Source organism: Schistocerca americana, chromosome 2, assembly GCF_021461395.2.
Source record: "Schistocerca americana isolate TAMUIC-IGC-003095 chromosome 2, iqSchAmer2.1, whole genome shotgun sequence".
NCBI classification, from domain to species: Eukaryota; Metazoa; Arthropoda; class Insecta; order Orthoptera; family Acrididae; genus Schistocerca; species Schistocerca americana.
Genome location: NC_060120.1, coordinates 839,969,335 through 839,991,582, shown reverse-complemented (window position 1 = coordinate 839,991,582; position 22,248 = coordinate 839,969,335).

Here is a 22,248-nt window from a genome sequence, read left to right as displayed (position 1 = left end):
CCACGCGAGAAATACAACCAGGTTATAAAAATGTGAAATTTTCGCCATTGCAGCCCTGTGAAATAGCTGTTAAACAAAACCACTTGCTTCTTCAGTTGTTAGTGAGACGGCTTACAGTTTCTGTTGACCATAAATGCTGGCTATCATACATCTTTGAAGTTTTGCCACAGATCTGCTACGAGACTTTTAACAGTACGAACTGGCATTCGCTGACCTGTTCTCATGTGTTCCAAGACCTTTGGTGGATCAGTCAGCTCTTAACGAAGGGAATGGAAAAGAGTTTCAGTGAAATTCATACATGTATATCAAAATAAATCAATATAGGCTTTCGTATTTGTAGCTATAGGCCCCTAAAACCATCTCTGGCCAATTTACAATACTTAATAGATTGATATCTAATATTTTTAACGAGATTCTTAGTAGGATTAACTAGATTGATTGAAACATCTTCTTCATAGAGAGATTCTAGTGTAATGAATTAGAAAGATGATTCAGAATTAGATTCTGTTTGTATCAGTTAAAAAACTCTGAGCAAGTGATGCAAAGAGAGAGGGAGAGAGAGAGAATACTGTAACGTAAGTTACGCACCGCACTTATAAATAGGATCTAATTAATTGATTAAATAAGACAACAGGATAAACTAAGTGATGAAATCGCTAGAGATATTGAAGAATATCTTATAAGGAGAACATAATTTTTTACATTTTTTTTTTATTTCAAAAATGAATTCAATGTCAATCAGAGGACTGTTTAATTCACAGATTCTGTACTGCGAAAAACAACAAAGACTATACAGGGCATTCGGAAATTCTCGTCACAAACTTCTAGGACTTGTAGAGGAGAGTGAGTAGACAATATTTTGAATAGGAACCGATGTACGGAAACGTACCATTTCCGCGCCACAGCCGTTTGAAAACATGTTTTCTAGAACAGCGTTGTCAGGGTGAGTGGTGGTTAGGCCGTACCGGATTATGTCATTTGACGTCTCTCCTACCTCTGATTCGAGCCTAATTCACATGTCTGTGAATGTTAGAGCCATATGACTGAACAAACATTTGTAGAACACACCGACATGATCCTGCTGAATGGTGAAGCTCACGTAATGGAAGAGCTGCTCGACACTTTTATCAAGATCGTTCTTCACAACGTTCGACTCCATTGCATACCCTTTTCACCACAATTACGCAACGTCTTTCAGAAAGAGGTTCCTTCGCTGTCAGGAGGCGTAACTGTGGTGCTCCATAAAGTCGCCAGTACCCAGACTGGAAGAAAGTTTGTGATGTTTGCGAAAAATCATTATATTTCCATCTCGTTTCTTTGGTTATCAATGAATGCAACTATAAAACAAGTGATGTGCTGGGTCACGCCTAATAAATTACTTGTAAAAGTGGTCGCATTACCAACATGTTTTCAAATGATTGTAGCACGGAAACGGTATGTTTACAGACATGAGTTCCTATTCAAAATATCGTGTGCTTTCTCCCCTCTACTAGCACTAGAAGACTGACGGGACTTTTCGAACAACCTGTATGTATTTTTTTTTTTTTTTTTTTTTGTTTAGAAACAAAAGTAAGGAAGTTTCGATCTTCGTAATTTCTCTGTGTAATTTTTAACTATAAACGAATAGCAATGCAGTTTCTTACAAATGTGTCTGCAGTATTTCGTGGAATCCTTTGGAATCATTCATTTTAATCCCGTTAATGAGTTTTAATATTTCAGATTTGTGTATCAGGATTGTGCACACATTGTTTGGAAGCTAAACGGTCGTTAGCTTATCGCGTTGGGTCGTTCTGGCTTTAGGTACATACAAAGTGGAACTTTTGCATTATTTTTCTACGTAGTCCGATTTCATATTTTTTGCCACTTTGTGTATGAAAGTCAATATAATACATTTTCGCTGTCAAAGCTTTCAAACAAAGAAGATACCCAATAGCCACCAGGGCCTGATACATCGAGAGGACATCGAAATAGCGACAGCAGAAGGAAGATATTAAAATTGATGAAAATTAACCAAATGATGACAAGTTTTGTGATGAGCGTAACACTAGTAACCACATCGTGGGATCGCACTTGTGACATGTCCCTCCCGAGTCAAAACTTTCTTAACTGCGCTGCATGTACGAGGGGCGTTCAGAAAGTAAGCTCCGATCGGTCGCGAAATGGAAACGACTATGAAAATCCGATAAAGCTTTGCACAGCTGTGTTGGGTAGTGTCTCTAGTATAACCCCAGTTAGCATCACGTCGCTCTTCTCATTTCTGAGCTCGCAGTGAGTGCGTAAAGATGTCTAGAAAATAGTGTCTGCCGCCAAGTACGAGGGCCTGGTGAGAAATTTCGCCTGAAGCTATGCAGCTAACATTACATAACTGTCGTGCTGTTTCTTCTTCAAGACAATTCTCAGCCGCATTCTGCAGGGGCAATGACGATGCTCCTGCATCGTTTTCAAATGGAAATATGAGATTACCCACAATACAGTCCGCAATTGTCTCCCCCTGAGTTTCATCTCTGGTCACATGAACCGCTGTCTTTGAAGACAACATTTTGACACAGACAACGAGATGTAGGCCAGCGTGGAGAATTGGCGGAAAGCACTGGCGGCTGCCTTCTATGATGAGGCTATTGAAAAGTTGGTACAACGCTATGACAAAAGTCTAAGTCAGAACGGCGACTACGTAGAGAAGTAGCTGAAAGGCGTAGCTAATTGTTACAAGTAAAACATTTCTGATATTCACTGTGGTTTCAATTTGGCAATCAATCGGAGCTTACTTTCTGAACAGGCCTCGTATTATTTTGGTTACAGCTAAACACTTTCTCCAAATTTTATTTTGGCAGTAAGGAAAGATACGTTATAATATGAGTGCTGTAATTAGTTAGATTTATTTTCAGGTCCCATGGATCGTAATTGCTACATCTCGCTGTGATAAGGAACGAATCGGTTCTGCGATTATGTTACATCTGCTCAGCAGAAAATACACTCCTGGAAATGGAAAAAAGAACACATTGACACCGGTGTGTCAGACCCACCATACTTGCTCCGGACACTGCGAGAGGGCTGTACAAGCAATGATCACACGCACGGCACAGCGGACACACCAGGAACCGCGGACAAGAAAAATTAGTTCCTGGAGCACCTCAACAGCATCCACGACCACATCAACTTCACAATGGAAGTAGAAAAGGAGGGTTCCCTGCCGTTCTTGGACGTTCTTGTCCGCCGTAAACCCAATGGGTTTCTAGGTCACGGATCGGTATCTGCACGTCACCAACTTCCATCGCCCAGAATAGAAACAGTCAACTCTGAGGACCTTAGTACATCAAGCTGAAACCGTCTCAGACGCTGAAAACTTACCGAGAGAATTGAGCCACTTACGCGAAGATTTTAAGGAAAACGGTTACAACAACAAACAGATCTCACAAGCAGTGTCATCCAAGCCTCAAAGGAAGAAGACCTCTGAAGAAGACACCAAGCAGGTTGCATTATTACCGTTTTGTGGTTCGGCAACGGGGAAGATTAGTCGGCTCCTGAAGAGGACTAAAATATACACAATCTTCAGGCCTCCCGCAAAGACCCGCCAACTAATGAAATCTGTGAAAGACGATGTAGGCCTCAGAACGCCAGGAATTTACAAGATACCGTGTGGATGTGGGCAGTTCTATGTCAGCCAGACTGTTCGCACAATTGAAGAGCGCCGCATAGAACATGAAAGGTTTTACCGTCTGCGCTATCCCGAAAAGTCAGCTGTAGCAGAACATGCTCTGGAAAACGAACATCGAATTGCATTCGATGAGACATCTATTATTAAACGGACTAATGGCTTCTGGGATAGCGTGATAAACGAGGCCATAGAGATTAGAATTTCTGACAACGTGCATAGAGAGGAGGCCGACCAGAAGTTTAGCAAGTTTATAGGTCGGCGATCCGATGGTACTCACTGTCGGCCTCAGCGGTGTGTCCTTCTTATGCACCTTCGGCAGACCATAGAACGTGGGAGGTCTTGGTGCCTTGAGAAGGCGGTTGTTAATAGTATTCTCTTCTAGTGATACCGTTTGAGAAGCTCTGAAGTATTCCTCACTATTCTGGATGTTGGGTCCCGAGGTAATTTTTGGTATGTGATTATTGCAGACGCAGGTGCCATCTCAGCACTTAAGAAGGGGCTTAAATTTGCTCCTTCACCAAGAAGCATCCCATTCGCTGACATATTGAGTGGTGTTGAACAAGCGGTTCGTAAGTTTACAAGTGATGTGGCTGAGGAAATTCGTAGAGAATCGAGCTGTGTTCTTTTAAAATCCAAACCACCAGCTTCAAACATGACTAGAGCTGAACGCAGTGGCTTCCGTGCTCTCCTGAATGATCCTCTCGCCGTCTTCCTACCGGCTGACAAGGGCAATACTGCCTTCTTAGTGATTCGAGCCGACTATGGCGCAAAAATCAGACGGATGTTGGAGGAAGACACATGAACTGTAGATTAAAACTGAAGAAACTGCAAAAAAGTATAAATTGAAGGAGATGTGACCTGGATAAACTGAAAGAACTAGATGTTGTAGAGAGGTTCAGAAGGAGTATTAGCGAATGATTGAGATGATCAGTGGAAAGGAATAGAGTAGAAGAAGAATGGGTAGCTCTGAGAGATGACTTAGTGAAGGCAGCAGAGGATCAAGCAGGTAAGAAGACAAGGGCTAGTAGAAGTCCTTGGAGATATTGAATTTAATTGATGTAATGAGAAAATTAAAAAAAAAATACAGTAAATGAAGCAGGCGAAATTTGACAGAAACGTCTAGAAAAGGAGATCGACAGAAAGTGCAAAATGGCTAAGCAGGAGTGGCTATAGGACAAAGGTAAGGATTTACAAGCATATTTCGCTAGGAGAGAGGTAACCTTACACGAAAATTAATGAAGCCTTTGGAGTAAAGAGAAGCACCTTTATGAACATCAAAAGGTCGGATGGAAAACCAGTCCTAAGTAAAGAAGGGAAAGCTGAAAGGTGGAACGAGCACAAAGGGGGTCTGCAAAAACAGATGTACTTGAGGGCAGTATTATAGAAATGGAAGAGGACGTAGATGAAGATGAGATGAGAGATGTAAAACTGCGAGAAGAACTTGACAGAGCACTGAAAGACCTAAGTCGAAACAAGGCCCCGGGAGTAGATGACATTCCATTAGAGCTAATGATAGCATTGGGATAGGCGACCACGACAAAACTCTTTGATCTTTTGAGCAAGATCTATGACACAGGCGAAACACTATCAGGTTGCTAAAAGAATATAATAATTCCAATTCCAAAGAAAGCAGATGCTGACAGGTGTGAATATTACCAAACTATTAGTTTAATAAGTCACAGTTGCAAAATACTAACACGAACTCTTTCACAAGAATAGAAAAACTGGTAGGAGCTGATCTCGGCGAGTATTAGTTTGGATCCCGGAGTAATGTAGGAACACGCGCGACAATATTGACCCTGCAACTTCTCAGAGAGGAAAGGTTAAGGTAAGGCAAACCTAAGTTTATAGCAGTTTTAGTCTTAGAGAAAGCTTTTTACAATGTTGACTGGAATACTCTCTTTGAAATTCTGAGCGTATCAGGGATAAAATACAGGCAGCGATAGTCTATTTTCAACTTATACAGAAACCAGACGGCAGTTATAAGAGTCAAGGGGCATGAAAGCGAAGCAGTGGTAGAGAAGGGAGTGAGACAAGGTTGTAGCCTATCCCCGATGTTACTCAATCTGTACACTGAGCGAGCAATGAATGAGACAAATGAAAAATGTGGAGTAGGAATTAAAACCCAGGTTGAAGAAATAAAAACTTCGAGGTTTTCCGATGACATTGGTAATTTGTCAGAGACAGCAAAGGACTTGGAAGAGCAGTTGGACAGAATGGATAGGACCTTTAAAGAAGAACATAAGATGAACATCAACAAAAGGAAAATAAGGATAATGGAATGTAGTCAAATAAAATAAGGACACGTAAAGTGGGAGATAAGATTTGCTATTTTTGCAGCAGAATAACTGATGATGGCCGAAGTGGATACGATACGAAATATAGACTGGCAATGGCAAGAAAAGCGTTTCTGAAGAAGAGAAATTTATTAACCAAGAATACAGATTTAAGTTTCAGGAAGTCTCTTCTGAAAGTATTTGTATCGAGTGCAGTCATGTATGGAAGTGAGACAGGGACGATTATTAGTTTAGACAAGGAGAGAATAAAATATATGGAAATGTGATGCTACAGAATAATGTTGAAGATTAGATGGGTAGATCACGTAAATAATGAGGAGGTACTGAATAGAATTAGGGAGCAAAGAAATTTCCGACACAACCTGACTAGAAGAAGGGGTCGGTTGATAGGACATATTCTGAGACATCAAGGAATTACCAATTGTAGACGGTGACGAAGAGATGTACACAGAAGTCAGATTCAGAAACATGTAAGTTGCAGTAGTTACTCGGACTTGAAGAGGCTTGCACAGGATAGAGTAGCACAGAGAGCTACATCAAACCTATCTTCGGAATGCAGACCACAACAACTCAAATGACATGAAAGACCATTGGTTGATACTTTTCACATACAATGTAAGATATATAGCATTATTGCTGTCGCACATTTGTACTTTAACTGGTAAACCAGATATTTAACGGTGATAAGTGGTATGATATTTCTAACATGACTTGATGCGAACAACGTGTCCCAATAATTTGTACATGTATTTCAGTTTTACTCTACATCTATAATCATAATGTTTTTTTGAACATGTGTGAGGTCTAAAACGCATGCTAAGAGTAATATTCAACAACAACCTGCTCCATTCTAAATGTTATTTATTGCACTGCATATTCTTGGCTATTAACTAATTCAGAAAAGGCTATGTGTAATGGTCCGTGAAGGGAATATACAGGAACATTTGAATAACAAATGAGGAAGTTGTTACGAAATAAACCGATGTATACTTTCTCGTACCATTAGCGAAATGCTGCAATCGGTTTCTCTTAACATTAGGTACGTCTATTGGCAGGCGCATTTCTTGTGTTGTAATGGTCGACATTCTCCATTATAACGCTGAGTTAAGACTGCATTCATTCCATTGGCCATTGAAAACGGATTGTCAGGTCAAAACAATTATGGCCGCAGAGATACTTTTTCGCGAGCTTCAACTACAAAGAACTCATTATTCTATAGCCCAGCACAGTCCCAGTCCAAACGATACATTTATCTTTGAATGAAGAATGTTTGTCCGTTCCCTTGTTACGAGTTAATGTTTCTGGTTAACCTGCAAAATGTTATCGAATGTTACCGCTCAATCCATTACGATGATTGCTGATAATACAATAATCTTAGTAACAGCTCTCGCAGATCAAACTTCCGAGCGAAAATTTCGCTGTAATACGCTCTCTATTAACAAGCGATATCACATAGCGGACACGTCTGATTACATGTCAGTCGCCGGAAATGCTTTCTTCTGGGTGCCTTACGTGGCTCCTTACGACGTTACTGTTTTTTGACAGCCGTGTCTATTGTTGGCTTCGGAGTGACACTATAGCTACAGTTGTGCTTTCGCTCCAAGAGCGCCTGCACTTCAGTTGTGTCTACGTTGTAGACGCCCAGGAGGAAGCAGGTACAAAACGTATCCAAATAGAAATAAAAGTATATCACGTATGTTTGTAAAACATTCAAAATTATACTACCATTCTCCAGTCCTTGATTACTAAAATCAGTGTAATAAGGAATTTGCCAAATCAGATCGTTTACGATCATTCAGCGAGGTTTGCGGTCAGAATACTATTACATGCTCAGTAGTAGGCTACAGACTTACTGTTCCTGCCGTGACGTGGATATGGAAGTGCACGGAGTCTTATTTTGTGTGGAGCTACTCTCGTCGTTCACGTCATATTGACCATTTATCCTGGTAAACGAAAATAGCTTGATCTCTGAAATGTAACCTATCAGCACCATGGCGGCTTCCAGTATTACCCACCTTCTCTCCAGATCATTCGTACCCTCCTTTCAATAACACTCTCTGTTATTGCCTGTGACGTCATAACATTAAGAGCGTTTAGGTAATTGGCAAATTTTTTGTGACAGTGCAGGAAGTGGTTACAGCGTTAGTGGCGCTATTGTCCGAAAGTCATATGTTGTTTCTTATTCTTACGTTTCAGTAGAGCTACTCGGAGTCCCATTAACGTGGAATGTTTTAACTTTCGTAGCCTCTGCAGACATGCCTCAAATAGAGAGATACTCCTCTAAATGAAGAAGGGTACACAGCTTCCCATGAAAATATGAAAATACACACTGCTCCATTTGGAGTTCTGTAGACGGAGTAGACCTAGTGAGGCAAATAGAAATGGCTCGGAGAATAGAGTTCCAGGGCGCAAAGAAACACACCACAGGAAAGGGACTACAGTACTAACCTGACTACAGCAGATGTTTAAAGTGAGCACCATTCGTCTTTTGGCACTTTTTGGTCCTGGTCAGCAGTTCCTGAAGGCGGATCGAAGCTGGAATTGCTGCAGACTCATTAGAAATGTTCTGCTGCAGTTTTGAAGTCAATAAGGGTTGCTACGATACGCCTTAGACTCGACGTTTCCCCACTCAAAGTAATCGCTCACTGACAGGTAGGGTGACCTGGGTGAACACCTAGGGCCGCTACCAGGCTGGCACCTGCTAACACCTCTGTCTGGCGTGAAAATTGTGTTCAATGTGCACGGGGTTAGGGCAGTTGTATAGGCAGTTGTTTCGTCCTGTTGGACATAGCTGTAGGTCTTTTCCTCCTCCATTAACCATGCCAGAAATGGTTTAAAAATGTTGGCGATGCACCGCGCCGAAATCAGCGTCTGATAAAAGAAGATGGGACCAATAATGCGGCGTAAAGACACTGCACACCAAACCCAAATCATCCGATCATGCAGTAGTGTTTCTTGGAAGTTATGCGGACTCTCTGCTGCCCAGAAACCATAATTCTGTGAATTGACCCCCCTCAGGTGAAACCAGGCTTCTTCAGCCATGACGAACAGATCCATGTCCAAGCCATTCATTTTTACCTCAGTGAACAGCCATTCATAAAACTGGAGGTGCTGAGGAGTCTCTGCTGGTTTTGATGCACGAACAACAGACAACCGGTAGGGTTGCATGTGCAGGTCCAGGTGGAGTACTGCCCGCATGATCGACGTGATATGCCGCTCTTGATTTGGTAGGATTCTGAAGCTTTTTCTGGTGATTTGCAGCCACATTTTCTGGTGTGCGGACAGTTTCGGAATATTTCTGACTTGTTCAAAATAAATACTGTCTGACGCCATTTTCTGACTAAGAGTTGCTTGGCACTCTTTACTGACGCTTTGACTCTATTAAACTTTTCAGCAAACAACTGACCACGCCGTTTCAACAGCTGTGCTGTCACGTAACTTTCCACAAAAAACACACCCCCTGCACCACTGTGAGTGCTATCGTCCCCTTTGCACGATTCCACTCAATTCACACAGCCTACACTACGCTATGAACCGGTGTGGATCAATTGCCGAGCGTACACGTCACGGGGTGTGGTTATATGCACACGTTCGCGTCCAATCTTATCTATTCGTCCAGGACACTTTTATTTGCCCCGCCCTGTACTAGGAAGTCATGTGACCCTTCGCTGCTGACGGAAATTATAACAGTGAAGTGGAGCATATGTGCCAGTCAATTCTTTCGAATGAGATAACATGAGGCGAAGTGGAAACGTGACAGAATGGCAGAAGGGAGCTATCGTGTTCGGATGTTCTCATGCCTCACTGCGAATTAAGTTCCCCGATATATCGTTGCATCAAGCGGCCTGTCCAACGCATCAAAAATACATTTCTGCACTAGTGTCACATTATTTTTTATGAGCTATACCACTAGCAACCATATAACACGACGTGATGAACTTGACTCGCAAAAAGAACTTATCCAAGACGGATCAGAGACGAGTATCACGCATTGTAACTAGTTTCCTACGACAAACTTCTGTTGATAAAGTCTACCGTCTTATAGGCATAGCACCCCGGATATCAGCCAGAGAACAGCGGCAGAGGTTGAGAAAAAAAACGGGGAAATGATATCAGGTATCCCATGTTTGGCAGTGAAGCGTTATATCCTAGTCTTAAGTCAAGAAAGACCTTTCTTCGAACAAGTGAAGCGGTTACATCATCACCTTCCGCTCGCCAAACAGAACTGCCGCGAAACAAGGCAAATGGAAGTAACAGGCAATACCAAAAGAAAGAGCGCGCTGTCGGTTACCATCTATCTTACCAAACATGGAAGACTCTGAACAGATTGCGGATTAGAGTGAAGACGTGCAAACAAAATTCGAAACCGTAAGACTACGTACTGAAGATGCAACCTGTGAGTGTGGAGGACTTCAGGGTGCTGAACACAGTCTGCCCGAAGTTGCCTGAAGCCTGTTCACTGGATGACCTAATATTAGCAGATGTGACAAAAGTCATGGGACATCTTCTAACATCGTGTCGTACCTCCTAGCGTAGAGCAGCAACTCGACGTGGCATGGACGCAACAAGTCGTTGAGAGATACTGGCAGAAGTAAGGCTGTGAGGGCGGGGCGTGAGTCGTGCTTGGGTATCTCAGTTGGTAGAGCACTTGCCCATGAAAGGCAAAGGTGCCGAGTTCGTGTCTCGGTCCGGCACACAGTTTTAATCTGTCAGGACGTTTCAAGTCGTTGGAAGTCCCCTGAAGAAATGTTGAGCCATCTGCCTCTATATTCGTCGGTAATAACGCATGTGTTGCTGGTGCACGAACTGAACTCTCCATTAAGTTACACAAATATTCCATTAGAGTCACGTCGAGCGATCTGTGGGGCCAAATCATTCGTTCGAACTGTCGAGAATGTTCTTCAAACCAATCGCGAACAATTGCGGCCCAGAACATGACATTGGTATTTGGCAACATGAAGTCTATGAACGGCTACAAATGGTCTCCAAGTAGACGAACATTACCAGATCGAGTCAGTGATAGGTCAGTTGTACCAGAGGACCGTGTCCATTCCATGTAAACACAGCCCACATCATTATGGAACCACTACCAGCTCACACAGTGCCTTGTTGACAACTTGGGTCCAGGGCTTTGTGGGGTCTGCGCCACACTCGAACCCTAACATCAGCTCTTAGCAACGGATATTGGCACTCATCTAATCAGTCAACAGATTTCCAGTCGTCTAGGGTCCAAACGATATGGTCGCGAGCCCAGCGAGTCGCTGCAGGCACTGTCGTGCTGGTAGCAAAGGCACTACCGTCGGTCGTCTGCTAACGCCAGGTTCTGCCGGACTGTCATAATGCATACGTTCGTTGTACGTCCCACATTGATTTCTGCGGTTAATTCTCGCAGTGTTGCTTGCCTTTTAGCACTGTATGCAACCGCCGCTGCTGTCGATCGTTAAGTGAAATCCGTCGGCTACTGCGTTGTCCGTGGTGAGCGGTAATGCCTGAAATGTAGTATTGTCTGCACAATCTTGACGCTGTGGATCTCTGGATACTGAATTCCCTAGCGATTTCCGAAGTGGAATGTTCCATGTTCAAAATTCATTAATTCCCATCGCAAGGCCGTAAACACTTCGGAAACCTTTTCACATGAACCATTTTAGTACGAATGACAGCTCCACAAATACACTACTCTTCTGTACTTGGGGACGCTATACTACCACCATCTGTATATGTATGTATCGCTCTCCCATGACTTTTGTCATCTCAGTGTATTCGTGTTTGCGTTTTTAAATAATTGTACCCTACCGTTCTGTACACGAAAATAAGAATAATACAGGTACAAATGTTCCAGTTTTCGATCGAGAATGGCGAAGGAAACAACATGTAATAGATATTCGAAGTGAGATAGAAATATCTTTGCTCACAGCGACACATTAATCTGCAAATCTTCAGTGGACCAATCAACACGGAAATTGGTCAGTACCTGACTGGAGGCATGTAGTGTAGTACTACGAGTCACAGTTTGGCCACTTTTCCAATGATGCGTGGTATGGAGTGCAATGACAGCCCAGTGAGACCCTTAACTCGCAGTGGGTGGAGACTGTAGTTCAGATCGGCATGGGGCTGTGACGTTTTGGGGATGTTTTTCGAACCATGACCTGGGCTCAGTTATTGAGGTTACAGCTAACATGAACGAGGTTGTACATGTGGCCGAGTGTTGCCCTTCCGTGCAGGTCCTCATTGGAAGTATTCTGCGAAAATCTCGTCTTCCAGCGATGCCAACAGCCCCGTTCACGTGGGTGCACGCATGAATTCCCGGTTTGACGATCACTTAGTCACCTTCGCCTCGCCTAAGTTCATAAGATCTTAACACCACAGCAAGTATGTAGGACTATTTTGAACAGTTTGTGAAACGTAGCAATAAACAGTCCTGAATACTGTAGCTACACAAGATGTAACGGTCAGTGAGTTTCAGCTGGGTATGGCATGCCTGAATAAACTTGAGGTCTTTCTTCCTCGCAGAAATGAGGCCGTTATCAAGGCAGAGGTGATGTTACGTCGTATTAGCGTGATGTCTCGTGCAGGTGAGTAATTTTTTGACCCGCATGGTTACATACGTGCGATAAATGTCTCTCTGTAGTTCCGTCGTCTGCTAACTCATTCGTTAATTTGTTTCCATTATGAGGTTAATATTACCAACTCCCTACCCGTACACTAATGAGGGAATGGTCAAATCCGGAATGTCGAAGCAAGCCCTGAAATCTTTTGTTCGAGAATAATACACTCAAACAAGTACTCTGTCAAACTTTATCTGCTAAGATGCACTGCAAGTATTTTTGTAAAATTATTGAGAATTTCCTATACCATTGCCCACCATGCAACTGGAGAAATGTTCACCCTAGGGGGGTTTTATCCCTCGTAATATCAAGGATGGTGGTGATGGGGGGAGTAATTTATGGCCACCTTTTGAAAATATAGTAATCTAGTCAGTTACTCTATATTTTAAAATTTAAAAAAATATCTATAGTTTTAATGAATTGTTCTACATAATTCAATAAATGTTTAAAATTTTTCACTTAAACATTTCCCAAAAGATTCAGTCTGAGTATCAGAGTTTGCTTTCCTCTCCAAATATTATATTCAATTTCTTCAGGATCAGTCCTTAGTTTTTCGTTGGTCATAAGGTATCACTTCATTGGCAGTGCACATTTTTGAATGCGCATTGATATTGGTTGTTGTTGTTGTGGTCTTCAGTCCTGAGACTGGTTTGATGCAGCTCTCCATGCTACTCTATCCTCTGCAAGCTTCTTCATCTTCCAGTACCTACTACAACCTACATCCTTCTGAATCTGCTTAGTGTATTCATTTCTTGGTCTCCCTCTACGATTTTTACCCTCCACACTGCCCTCCAATACTAAATTGATGATCCGTTGATGCCTCAGAACATGTCCTACCAACCGATCCCTTCTTCTGGTCAAGTTGTGCCACAAACTTCTCTTATCCCCCATCCTATTCAATACTTCCTCATTAGTTATGTGATCTACCCATCTAATCTTCAGCATTCTTCTGTAGCACCACATTTCGAAAGCTTCTATTCTCTTCTTGTCCAAACTATTTATCGTCCATGTTTCACTTCCATACATGGCTACACTCCATACAAATACTTTCAGAAATGACTTCCTGACACTTAAATCTATACTCGATGTTAACAGACTTCTCTTCTTCAGAAACGCTTTCCTTGCCATTGTCAGTCTAAATTTTTTATCCTCTCTACTTCGTCCATCATCAGTTATTTTGCTCCCCAAATAGCAAAACTCCTTTACTACTTTAAGTGTCTCATTTCCTAATCTAATTCCCTCAGCATCACCCGATTTAATTCGACTACATTCCATTATCCTCGTTTTGCTTTTGTTGATGTTCATCTTATATCCTCCTTTGAAGACACTGTCAATTCCATTCAACTGCTCTTCCAAGTCCTTTGCTGTCTCTGACAGAATTACAATGTCATCGGCGAAACTCAAAGTTTTTATTTCTTCTCCATGGATTTTAATACCTACTCCGATTTTTTCTTTTGTTTCTTTTACTGGTTGCTCAATATACAGATTGAATAACATGGGGAGAGGCTACAACCCAGTCTCACTCCCTTCCCAACCACTGCTTCCCTTCCATGTCCCTCGACACTTATAATTACCATCTGGTTTCTGTACAAATTGTAAATAGTTTTCGCTCCCTGTATTTTACCACTGCCACCTTTAGAATTTCTGGAGAGTATTCCAGTCCACATTGTCAAAAGCTTTCTCTAAGTCTACAAACGCTAGAAATGTAGGTTTGCCTTTCCTTAATCTTTCTTCTAAGATAAGTCGTAAAGTAAGTATTGCCTCACGTGTTCCAGTATTTCTATGGAATCCAAACTGATCTTCCCCGAGGTCAGCTTCTACTAGTTTTTCCATTCGTCTGTAAAGAATTCGTGTTAGTATTTTGCAGCTGTTTCTTATTAAACTGATAGTTCGGTAATTTTCACATCTGACAACACCTGCTTTCTTTGGGAATGGAATTATTATATTCTTCTTGAACTCTGAGGGAATTTCGCCTGTTTCATACGAGTACATCTTGCTCACCAGATGGTGGAGTCTTGTCAGGACTGGCTCTCCCGAGGCCGTCAGTAGTTCCAATGGAAAGTTGTCTACTCCGGGGGTCTAGTTTCGACTCAGGTCTTTCAGTGCTCTGTCAAACTCTTCACGCAGTATCGTATCTCCCACTTCATCTTCATCTACATCCTCTTCCATTTCCATAATATTGCCCTCAATTACATCGCCCTTGTATAGACCCTCTATATACTCCTTCCACCTTTCTGCTTTCCCTTCTTTGCTTAGAACTGGGTTTCCATCTGAGCTCTTGATGTTCATACAAGTGGTTCTCTTTTCTCCAAAGGTCTCTTTAATTTTCCTGTAGGCAGTATCTATCTTACCCCTAGTGAGATAAGCTTCTACATTCTTACATTTGTCCTCTATCCATCCCTGCTTAGCCATTTTGCACTTCCTGTCGATCTCGTTTTTGAGACGTTTGTATTCCTTTTTGCCTGCTTCATTTACTGCATTTTTATATTTTCTCCTTTCATCAATTAAATTCAATATTTCTTCTGTTACCCAAGGATTTCTACTAGCCCTCGTCTTTTTACCTACTTGATCCTCTGCTGCCTTCACTACTTCATCCCTCAAAGCTACCCATTCTTCTTCTACTGTATTTCTTTCCTGTCAATTGTTCCCTTATGCTCTCCCTGAAACTCTGTACAACCTCTGGTTCTTTCAGTTTATCCAGGTCCCATCTCCTTAAATTCCCACCTTTTTGTACTTTCTTCAGTTTTAATCTACAGTTCATAAACAATAGATTGTGGTCAGAGTCCACATCTGCCCCTGGAAATGTCTTACAATTTAAAACCTGGTTCCTAAATCTCCGTCTTACCATTATATAATCTATCTGATACCTTTTAGTATCTCCAGGGTTCTTCCATGTATACAACCTTCTTTCATGATTCTTAAACCAAGTGTTAGCTATGATTAAGTTGTGCTCTGTGCAAAATTCTACCAGGCGGCTTCCTCTTTCATTCCTTAGCCCCAATCCATATTCACCAACTACGTTTCCTTCTCTCCGTTTTCCTACACTCGAATTCCAGTCACCCATGGCTATTAAATTTTCGTCTCCGTTCACTATCCGAATAATTTCTTTTGTTTTATCATACATTTCTTCAATTTCTTCGTCATCTGCAGAGCTAGTTGGCATATAAACTCGTACTACTGTAGTAGGTGTGGACTTCGTATCTATCTTGGCCACAATAATGCGTTCACTATGCTGTTTGTAGTAGCTTAACCGCATTCCTATTTTCCTGTTCATTATTAAACCTACTCCTGCATTACCCCTATTTGATTTTGTGTTTATAATCCTGTAGTCATCTGACCAGAAGTCTTGTTCCTCCTGCCACCGAACTTAACTAATTCCCACTGTATCTAACTTTAACCTATCCATTTCCCTTTTTAAATTTTCTAACCTACCTGCCCGATTAAGGGATCTGACATTACACGCTCCGATCCGTAGAACGCCAGTTTTCTTTCTCGTGATAACGACATCCTCTTGAGTAGTCCCCTCCCGGAGATCCGAATTGGGGACTATTTTCCTACGGAATAGTTTACCCAAGAGGACGCCATCATCATTTAACCATACAGTAAAGCTGCATGCCCTCGGGAAAAATTTCGGCCGTAGTTTCCCCTTGCTTTCAGCCGTTCGCAGTACCAGCACAGCAAGGCCGTTTTGGATATTGTTACAAGGCCAGATCAGTCAATCATCCAGACTGTTGCCCTTGAAACTACTGAACAGGCTGCTGTCCCTCTTCAGGAACCACACATTTGTCTGGCCTTTCAACAGATACCCCACCGTTGTGGTTGTACCTACGGTACGGCTATCTGTATCGCTGAGGCACGCAAGCCTCCCCACCAACGGCAAGGTCCGTGGTTTTAGGGGGGAGAGGGGGGTGGCATATTGGTAGAGGCGTGCTAAAAATATTTTCAGGCTCTGGACCTAATGACACATCAGTACCAGTACCTTCTTGAAAGGTATGTTGTTGATATAAGCCAAAACTGTTAGTAGAATCTATCAATGTGCAGATTCCGGAGTTTCACAGTAATGTATAAAGCCATTCTTCTTATTCTCCTTCCTCTTCTTTTTATTGTGCGTTTGTTCCGAATCGGTGCAGGATCATCATGGCATTGCTATGAACGATTCGTTAAGGTTAACTTAAGGGGTGGCCAGATACCTTCCTACCGCTACTTCGTGACATCCTCCTCCCCCGCTGGGACGGAATGTGTGCATCTCAACAGTCTACGTGCAGTGTTATTCATGTGAACATGTGTAAGAGTTTTCTAAGTGTTTGTCAGTCGTGTAATTGAGGTGCGGCTCGAGTACCAACCCGGTATTCATCTAGTGGGATGTGAGAAACCCCCTAAAAATCACATCGAGTCTGGTCGATACACCGACCCTCAGCGATAGGCCGTTAGTGGGACTCGATCTCAGGCCAGCGTACCTCACCGTCCCGGAACAGGCGCCTTAAACGCATAGTTATACGGATGGGTAGTAATCCGGAATGCTGTTAAATCTCAGTATTTCAAAGATAATATATGAAGAATGCGATATCAACAGAAATCAACAAGTTATACTTACGACACACAAACAGGCGTAATGTTTTGGCTGTTCTCTTGGAAATATATCCGAATGAGGTTGACATTCCGATATAAATTGCAGAAACATTGAAAGAAACATCTCTAACGATTCTGGAAGCGTAAGTCAAGCGATACTAGTTGTACAAATTGAGAGTCCCAAAGATATCATGTTGTGTATGCAATGACTTTCAGTGGCAAAAAGGAGGCTGTGAAGGAGGAGATAAGCACTTCAAGTTAGCGGTAGCAAAATCGATTCCATTTTGTAAAATTTGATCGTGAGGTGTACTAGTGAGGGTAAATAACTATTCGTAGAAACAGGTATGCACAAAAACGAAACTAGGAAAAATATGAAAGGAAAACTATTCGAAAGATTTAGAACTGTACGTTAGAGGCAATGTATACTCACTAGTGGAGATTTATTAGACTGGGTCCATAGAATCATAAGTGAAATGGACATTGATGATTTCTCAGGCTTGTTCGAGCTGGCTTAGTAGACTCAAGAAATCATGAAATAGAGAGTCGTAAAATTTCCAAGTTTACTGCCACTTTGCGGTAAAACTATAGGGAAATTAAAGTCTAACTTGAATACGTAGCTTATGTTATCTCTGCAACTGCTATGTATAACGCTCCCAGTCAGGTTCCATGGGAGAAAAACCGCACGAAACCCCATTTTATTGTTTTGCCGGCAGAAAAATGAGTGTGTATCTGTATACCTGTCTTCAGAAACCTCAACATCAATTAGGACCAAAAATTATAAAAGCACTGTTTACTTGTAAAAATATTGTAATCAGTGTATAAAATCTGATAGAAAATGACACTCATTTTATACATTTCGTCTGAAACGCCTTACCAGTTGTAGAAAACAATTCGTTACTTTTGTTGGACTCTTTGGGAGGCCAAAACGATCTGTTTGTCTTTCAGAATGACGACAAAGACATTTGATAAACGTGTATTCCCGCCCAGAAAGATGTTCCTTCATAATGAATTTTTTGGGCAGTAATTGAAAAGCAGTGACCTTTGACCTTGAGCATGGCCTCATACGAACTTCCCCTCCACCAGCCTATATGCTTCTCGTCCCCTCTAATCTCTCCCACTCCCCTCCCTTCATCAATCTCCCCTCCCATGTTCTTAAGCCATACCCATTCTTCTCCACTAAGGTATCTCCCTTTATTTGCAACAGGCCAATCAGAGAGCTTCTAAGCCAATTGTTCAAATGGTTCAAATGGCTCTGAGCACTATGGGACTCAACATCTGTGGTCATCAGTCCCCTAGAATTTAGAACTACTTAAACCTAACTAACCTAAGGACATCACACACATCCATGCCCGAGGCAGGATTCGAACGTGCGACCGTAGCAGTCGCACGGTTCCGGACTGAGCGCCTAGAACCGCTCGGCCACCGTGGACGGCTAAGCCAATTGTGTTACACATATTTAGCTCTTGCTTGGAATCGTGCTCTGTCCCTGCTCAAACAACAGAGGGACAATTAATGCTGCTTGTTGACCTGTTGCTAATTAATATTCACTGTCGGTACCTTGACAATATGTGCAGGCTGTGGCCGTGCACATGCTGAAATACCAGCAGTTGTTGAAGACGTCACCTTGGTGCATTCTATTTGTTGTTTGAATAATAGACCGAGAGAAACTCAAATTCCACAATTATCTTGTATTACGCTCATCTCTCAGGTAGGATTTGAGCTTGAAAGTGCAGGTATAAAATAACTTCTGGAGGAGCTACCTTCAAATCTAAGCAGTAATCCCAATGCAGTTTATGTTTAGCATTGTTTCTGTCAGTCACTCAAATCATGGGACTAATACTTCAGTAATGCCATAAAAAATGAACCCTGTTGTCATGGCTAAGTAACCATGCTCTACTGTCTAACGACGCTTATATTTGGCGTACACCTCCTTTAGACATTATTTCGGTTTTCTAAACTGGAGCGACTATTTCTCCTTCAAGGTTCTCTTCAGTTGTGCTCATAAGTTCCTGTTTTCACTCCACCCCTCCCCCAATGTAAACCTTTGACATCAACAGCGATTGTACCAAGGACATCTGAGGGACAGTTAGAAAGGCTACCAACTCAGCTGGCAAGTCAGACTTACTATAATCGCCATCGACTCCATTCCTGGGTCTAATAAAAACTGAGGTTCTGTATAAAAGAAGATAGGAAAGGAACAATTCATACTCGACATGATGCTATATATTTTAAACGGTTGTACCCTACTGCATTTAACATTTTCTTTTTTCAAAAGTGTTCCTGTTTTTTGACTTAACTGACTGTAAATTAACTGAGTACCTGTAATGGCATGTCTTTTTTAAATCTGCATTTGTTCATCTTCTTACGAAAAGAATGAGGAATTTGTTATGCCCTCTAGAATCACTGGCAAAGTCAAGAATGGTAATGGAATTAAATAGACGAGTGGCAGCATACTATCAGATGGGCTTCTTATCAAGTACATTACAAGGAGATTTTCATCACAACTGTCCAGGGATGCCGATTTTACTTGTACCAGCCACCCAATTATTCCTTCAGAAGTCTGCTTTTAAAGTAAGTCAAAAGCGACTGTTAAACGTTATATACCTCAACCAGCTGTGCTCCTGGGTATGGATTTATTCCCGTTTTATTCTCCCCCTTCGCCTTTGTGTCTGTCTCCTCTGATACCTCTCCATCCAACTCTTCGTCCCCCTCTCTCTGTTGACATCCTCTAGTCCCCATTCTTTGGCCATCTCCTCGTGCCCCTCTCTCTGCCCATCTGCTACTGCTACATCTCTCTGTCCATCCGCTTCACCCCACTCTGTTCATCTACTCCCCCCTCTGACCACCTCCTCCTGCCCCCTCTATCTCATTCCTCACTCTTCTCTCAGCCCATCTCTTCTTCCCCCTCTCTCTGTCCATCTCCTCCTCCCCCCCCCTCTCTGTCTGTCTCTTCCTCCCACTGTTGTGTCTGCATTTTATAACACCCACTCAAATGGGAGGAACTTGTTACCCCCCACAGTATTTTTTGCAGATAGCAAGTAAGTAATAAGTGTGCCTCAGTTTAGTTCAAATCGATTTAGGTGATTGTTTTTATGCACTGATTTGCCTACACGCACGAATTTCACATATATTTAACATGTTGAACTTACACATTTGTACACATCCCTGCACTTTTGTTTTGAGGCAGCTCCATCTTTATGATGCCGTCTCTTCTGAACTGTGTGTCATACAGTGATATGATTTTGCAGGTACATTCAACGGCATATGTGGATACGGTATGTGAAATGTGTTGTAAATATATTCAGTAGCAGCGCAATAATAAATTTAAACGTCAGGCATGTTGCGGCAGTTTCCGACACATCTCAATGTATATAGTGATATAATTTTGCAGACACATTCAGTGGTCTACGTCAGTACTGCCTGGAAAGTGTCACGAATACAGTTACTAGTAAAGATATCCTGATTTGCACAGAACAATTTTCAGTGTATCATAAAAAGAGCTACAAATAAATTTTAACATTTCAAGAATGTAAATCGTTTTGTTATTATTGTTTTAATATTTATCCTTTCTATAGGTTTTTTAATTATGAGTCCTAATTTGATAAATTTTGGTGGTTGAAATTATATTTATTAAATAAATTTACTGAAGTTCTTTCAATTACAATTGGTATAAATCTGTGGTTTGCTCCACATATTTCTGAACATTGGGGATTATATATCAGGAGGAAAGAATATAAACCGTTTTATTATTATTTTTTAATATTTATTCTTCATTGGTTAATTTTTTTGATAATGTTGTTGCAAGGTAAGATGAATTAATTGTTTAATTTTTTCTTTATTTGAGTTCTTATCATTCTAATTTCTTTGTTTTTATGGTTTTGATTTTAATAATTATGCTTTATTGTATATGGCAGTTGTACTACACGAACAACGAAAATGTACTAAGCGATAAATGTTTTTTCCGGTCATAGTTTTGTGGTGGTTGTCAGCGAGAAAGTTTCACAAAGATTTTAAATTATGTGTAAAGTTATTTAAAAGTCAATAAGTGCTATTTCTTACATGCTGGATAAACAAAGTCTGGGCATTCCCGCGTCGTGGATCGCACTTCGTTATCCGTGCCACTATCCCTTAAAATAAGTAGGTGGTACTTAGCCACATAGCGATCCTTTCCATACAATAGGCTATATTTGCACAAAGTTTGGTTGAAATCTTCGCAGAAGTTTAGGAGGAGATGTGGAACATGCATACATAAACACATGTTGAAATAATCAGCAACCAACTGCATAAAGGAAATTTAATTTCTTAACCGGTTTGAGGCACTTACTGCCCTTCTTCAGAACGTTATAACTATAGCATTATTTGCAAGTGTTAACAATAAGAACCATGCACTCTCACATAATGCCACAGTAAAAACCCTCTGAAGAAGGGCACTAGGTGCCTAAGAAAACAGGTCGCTGGTTACTTCGACATATATCGCTATAGTTGCTGAAAAAGATGAATAATAGAGGAAAAGGTGTAAAAATGGACATCCTTCAGGAAGAGGCTATCGGAAGTGCTGCAGTCTGGCGACCGGGACTGAAACGGTGCCTTTTGTTGATAGACGTTAGCAGTGAACAGTTGGAAGCATTGTTTCAAGCAGCGTAGTTAGAGCGTCTGTTAGTGTGTGAATTGGTGTTTGTTGAGGACTGCAAACGTTTGGCAGGTATGTCAAATCGTTTTCGTTTTATATCCTTCTGCTTAGTTTAAAGCAATATCTCAGTAATGTCTGGAATAACGGAATCCTAAGCTACTTTTAGAAGCAAGTTTTACGTTACACACGTTTTAGGTTAGACGTGACAGTGGCCATGTTGTTTAAGAATGGTTGGTGTAAATATGGGTCCAGTGGGTTGGAGGAAAAATGCGCCCCTATTTAAGGATGGTCCATAATTACACCATCTCTTCTATTAAACAGTGTAAAACATTTAAATAATTTTATGAGGATATGGGTAATCGAATTTTGCTTAAGGTTCATATATACAACTCACACAGCAACAAACAAACAAATAGAATTTTGAAATTGCGGTAATAGACCCTAGTGCTTATCGAATGTCAAGAATGAAGAAGCTCTATGGATGTTCGAGCC